General features: G+C 36.1%; 1 pseudogene; it reads right to left on the minus strand.

Moving 5' to 3' along the window:
- Window positions 1–725: 725 nt before the first annotated feature.
- LOC140884016 (strychnine-11-hydroxylase-like) lies at window positions 726–2,837 on the minus strand (annotated as a pseudogene).
- Between the last annotated feature and the right edge of the window lie 2,947 nt (window positions 2,838–5,784).

A 5,784-nucleotide genomic window follows, 5' to 3' on the forward strand; every position in this document is an offset into this window, starting at 1 on the left:
ATATTTTTATAATTTATGATCCAGTAAATAAAAATGACAATTGCATATTTCTATAATTCATGATGATCATTCAAAGTTAGTGACATATCATGGGTGAATTATCATGAATTGCAAAAATATGGGGTGGTCATTTTTATTTACTGGATGAACTAACATTTTTTGGTGGCTTAGAATTAACAAATTTTGTTTCATATGGAATCGTGTTGTACGTGCAATTTTTTAGTTAGAATAAATATATCGCTCAAAATAAAACAAAAAAATATGAAGAGATCAACAAATTATAAAAGCATTTTTTTTGTATAAAATTGATGACATTCGATTTCGTTTACAACAATAACTCTATTTCTCTTGAGATTATAATTGGGTTTTTCACATTATCCAATGTATCATAAAAACTCTAAAGAGACGGTCTCATGTGTCAATTTTATGAGACATATATCTCATTTGATCAGACTCATAAAAAAAAATAATTTTTTTCGCAAAATTATTATTTTTCATTGTAAATAGAGATCGAATAGGAGATCTACTCTAAATGCATATTTTGCACCTCCTTCCCTCTTATGTTATAATTTTTATCTTTATAAAAGAACTAAGGTAGTGTTTGGGAGAGTTTCAAAGAAGCACTTCTCAGTTTTTAATCAAACGAAATTTTGAAATTTTATTAACGAGAAGCTAAGAAGAGCTTTCTAGAAGCTCTCCAAAACACAATACGTAAGTGTCAAATAACTAAATAAATGGGAGGTGAACATGATCCAGATTATAAATCTTCCTATATATATAATCACATCCCCTTAATTTGTCTTGCACACTAATGTTCTTCTATTAGGCTGGACTGGAGAAGTAATTAATATGCGTACGTACATGACAACGTGATCAATGCAAAAATTTGCGATGTATCACAAATAAATATTTTACAAAACAATTTAGCTAGCTAGGTAGCTGGTGAAGCAACTATCAGAAGAGGATTCCTCTTATGCACGATGATCCCGGGAGCTTCCTCCATATCAATCTCCTTTGCTAAAATCCCATGTGGAAGTTCCCAATCGAAGAGGAAAACAAGATTTGCGAGTGCAAGCTCCACCAGCGAGATAGCGAAATTGATTCCCGGGCAGCTCCTTCTCCCACTACCGAACGGTAACATCCCGAAATGTTGGCCTCTAAAATCAATCTCAGTACTGTTCAAAAATCTCTCGGGCCAGAATTGTTCTGAGTTGGACCAGTATTTTGGATCGGTCGAGATTGCCGTTGCATTGAAGATAACTCTCGTCTTTGCGGGGATTTCGTATTTGTCTTCGATGACGCAGTCTTGTGTGGTTTCTCGAGGGAGCATTAATGGCGCTGGTGGATGGAGTCTCAGTGACTCTTTCACAATGAGTTTAAGGTAAGTGAGCTTTTGAACATCTTCTTCTTCTACTTTAAGCTTCCCTTTGCAAGCTTGTCTGACTTCTCGTTGGGCTTTTTCTCTGATTTCTGGATTTCTCATCAGTTCCGTCATTGTCCAGTCAATTGTTGCTGGCGAAGTATCTGTTCCTCCAACAAATATGTCCTGCAATGTCCCATCCATCTCGGTTAATATAATTTCCTAGAGCCGTTATATATATTCACAAAAAAAAGGGTTGATCCCGAAGGGACTCATTCTACATAAGTCAGAGGCACGTTGGCTGTTAAATCAAAGGATGTGCATGAAGGACAGAGACCTAAAAGAAGGAGTAACATGATCCACCCAGAGCATATCCCGTTATATATATTCACGGTTAGGTTAAGGTAGGTTATCACGTGCCATTAGTTGACGGTGAACTGACTCAATCAAGGCCTTTAGACAATATTGTCCTAATAATTACATTTTGCTCCCTAAAATTTAAAAAGATAGAGGAAAAATTTATAAGATAAAAGATGAAGAAAACATACGAAGAGAACGCCCTTGATGTGCTCATCTTTCAGAGTAATTTCTTGGTCCGGATCCATCTGAACTCGAAGCAATACATCAACAATATCTTCTACATCGGGTTTAGGCCTATTGGGATCGCGGTGTTCTTCTATAACTTTGTTGAAAAACCCGTCCACGTCACGAAACATGGCGTCGAGGCTCTTATCTATGCCATTAAGCTTGTTTACCCATTCCATTCTTGGAAAGAAGTCAGCCAAATTGAATTTACCTCCAATCCGCTGCATCTCAAGTAGCATTTCATGAAACTTACTTGTTCTTCCATCTCTCGATTTACCAATATCACCACGTATCCCGAAAGCCGCACGTCACACAACGTTGTTCGATAGTGAAAACGCTAGTGCACTGATGTTGACAGGATCTCTACCATGTTCCACTATGCGGCCAACCATACGAGCCACCTCTTGGGCTCGTATTTCTCCGAATGATTGCACTCTTTTTACGGTCATCAGCTCTAGAACCACGATTTTTCGAACTTGTCTCCAGTATTCACCATAGGGTGATAAAGAAATGCTCGAGAAATTGTGAGTAAACTTCTTAGCAACATACATAGGGGGTCTTCCCGAAAACACGAGATCATATGTTTTAAAGATTTTGCGAGCCATGTCGGGGGATGACACGATGATCGCAGGGACGGATCCAAGGCGCAAGAACATGAGATCGCCATATATTTTCGACAACTTTTGGAGAGATCGATGAGGCAAAGGTCCTAGCTGATGAAGGTTGCCTATGATTGGGAGAGTTTTAGGACCAACTGGGAGCTTTGTTGTATCCATACATATTATTCTTTTCCACTTTACTAAGAAGAATAAGAATGAAGGGATGATGAAACTCAGAAACAGCTTAAAGCAAATCCCAGGATTCATTTTTCTGGTTGGGGGCAAAAATTCAATCTTGTGTGCTATTGATAATTTATTGATTGTCCAAATTGGTAAAGAAGCTAATATAATATGAGTACAATAATACGTAATACTATTGGCATAAAAGATAATACTTTTTATGGGTAATCCAAGTAGGAAATCCATCTCACAAATATGATCCGTAAAACCGTTTAATAAGAGTTTTTGTCAATATAATAAATCATTGCAATTTTTGTTTGGCTGGACTCCATAGCATTAAGTGTTTATTGATCATATCCAAATTGACTTTGGCATAGCAATTTTATGAGCTAGTGCCATTCTACACTGCCGCAGCCACAAATAAATGAGTGATACTGATCAAATTGACTTCGACAAATTCAATTATTGATTCACTGTGACAAAGATATTCTACTCATTACATTTTTCTAAAACACATTATTATTTTTTTAAATAAAGTTATAACAATCATTTTTTCCTATTAAATAAAATTTTTGAGAAACTTTTGACTCATTAAGATAAGAATACAAAAGAATCTAGGGTGCACTTACACGGATGGTTTGAAGTTATATTTTAATTTTATTTGATTATTAATTAGATTAATTTATGTTGGGTGAATTCTATATTTGTCCAAATAGAATTATGTTCTTAGAGAAAATATTTGTATATTAAATAAATCATAAACACATCAAAATTAATATAACAGTTTGCTAACTGATCAACGCATGCTCGAGATCCGGACACCAAACACTGAATTGCTTGTAGTTCGAGAAGAAACGGGGCTCCAATTGACCTATTCAACTTGCATAATAATAATTATTGGAAAAGAAAAGCCAAAATGATCAGGCCTCCGTAAGTCCCAAATATGGTGTATAGAATATTACAATTACAATTTTTTTGCTATAATTTAAATTTTTTTATTTTTATTTTTATTTAATCAACAGTGAATTTGTATGTTTAATCTTGTAATTAACTTACATATTTTTTTTTATTTTAATCCTATTTAATCTTAATTGCATTTTTATTCTTATAACTTGCGTTTTCCCCCTTTTTTGGTCATTTTGTTTTTATCGAAAATTACTTATGTGGTTGATGTGGATGCTAACATGGAACTTTGTAATGAAACTTGCATATGTGACCGCCACATAGGCAATTTTTGGCTGAGGCTGGATCGAGTCCGGTCAATAAATGATCAAAAATGAAAAAGAAATGCAAGATGTTACAACACTAAAAAATACGAATTGATTTTCAACAAAATCAAGAGTAGAAAAATGCAAATTACATAACCATAGTGTAATTTTCTGAGTATAGGATCGGTTATCAAAACGGCCATGGAGGTTTTCAGTAATCATTTCAACAGAATATATCGAACTCGACTAGAAGTTGGCAATGGAGGATGAGCTAGTTGGGTGGGATTTGCTAACTGGGGCCGGCAAAAGACAAGGAAGTCAATAACAGAGGGGAGTAAATTTTGATAAATAGAATTTGTGTTTGGTTTGGAAAGTAGCTCTTATCTATATACTAATGATTTTTTTTTTCCTCTCACCTAGGGTTTCATTCGTTGCTGAGGGATTCTTCGCTCGATCAAATCGTTTGGTTTGATCTGGGCGTAGTGGTACTTACGTTCATATGTGAGACTAGTTGTCTTCTAGTACGGGTTATATCATAAAAGGAAGTGAATGGGAAGGCATTCCTGTAGTGAACTATCCAGGATCACCTAATTAACGAGACTAAAACATGCAACTAACCTAAGACAAGAGTATAATTAAATAAAACAACGGAAACTTAAGCTCATACAACCCAATTGAAAAACTAATTATACCCAAAATATTATACAACCTTATCGAAAGGGTATGAAATACAACTGAAATGAAACCAACTCCTGGGAATGGTGCAGTCTTTGCCTCAACGACCACTCTCGCTGGGTCCAACCAACCTAAGTCATGCCCCATGTAATTGGGTGTCCAAGAAAAAAAACAAAGACGTGAGCGATAACAATGCTCAGTACGAAAATATGAGTATACACATGCTATAAGTGTGTGAATAAAAATGTACAGGGTGTCGAAAAACTATCACGGTCAAACTTTGCTCAGTCAGGAAGGCGTTGTGGTATGTCACACGTTACACCGTCGCATCCAAAGGTGGCACACTTACCAGAATAAACTGTGAGTATATATGACATGTTCTCGTACTTGCGGATCCAACCATCTAAGAAATAAGGGGTCGAGTGATCCCACTACAGGCTATAATAAGGTATATATAGGCTTAACATGATAATACATATAGCATAATAATCGTGAAATAATATATGCACATAAAACATGGCAGATAAACATGCAAAACATAGAACATTCATACTTAACCAGGATATCTCGGATAGTACTTTCGTACCTCTATCAAGCAACCTAGCAACTTTGGCACACAAGTCCAAGCCTATAAGCAGTAATTACTATATCACTTATTTCTTACTAAAAGCCTTAACTAGACTAATAGCTACTTTCAAAGTCTATTAAGAGTCTAGATTGATAACTACATCCGTCATTAGCCATTTGGCTTCGAAGACCCTATCTCTTGGACACAGCTCCGCCACTAACTCGGAATCGCCTCGCTAGTGCCCGACGCTTGATTGGATGGCTAGAATGCCCAATAATAAACAATATAAGGGAGCAAAAAGGTGAAATGAGCAATGAAAACTGATCTCGGGTGGCCTATATATATATATATATGTGAATATCGGACATTCCGATCCCTGGATCGGATGCTTTGATCTCCCTCTTTGGAACTTTCTGATCGCATGCACGCACTGACGTTTCTAATGACTCTTGACACCTTAATGGTTGACTTCGGACGTTTCGAACCTGTAGGACCGAGCGTTTATTGTTTTACTAAAAGTTATAGCTGGTGATAATGGTGCAACTCAAATCTTTTAAACCACACAGCTGCTGACATGCCATGGTTTGATCATTCTACCCAGTAGAGAAA

Source organism: Henckelia pumila, chromosome 2 (assembly GCF_033568475.1).
Source record: "Henckelia pumila isolate YLH828 chromosome 2, ASM3356847v2, whole genome shotgun sequence".
Taxonomy (NCBI): domain Eukaryota; kingdom Viridiplantae; phylum Streptophyta; class Magnoliopsida; order Lamiales; family Gesneriaceae; genus Henckelia; species Henckelia pumila.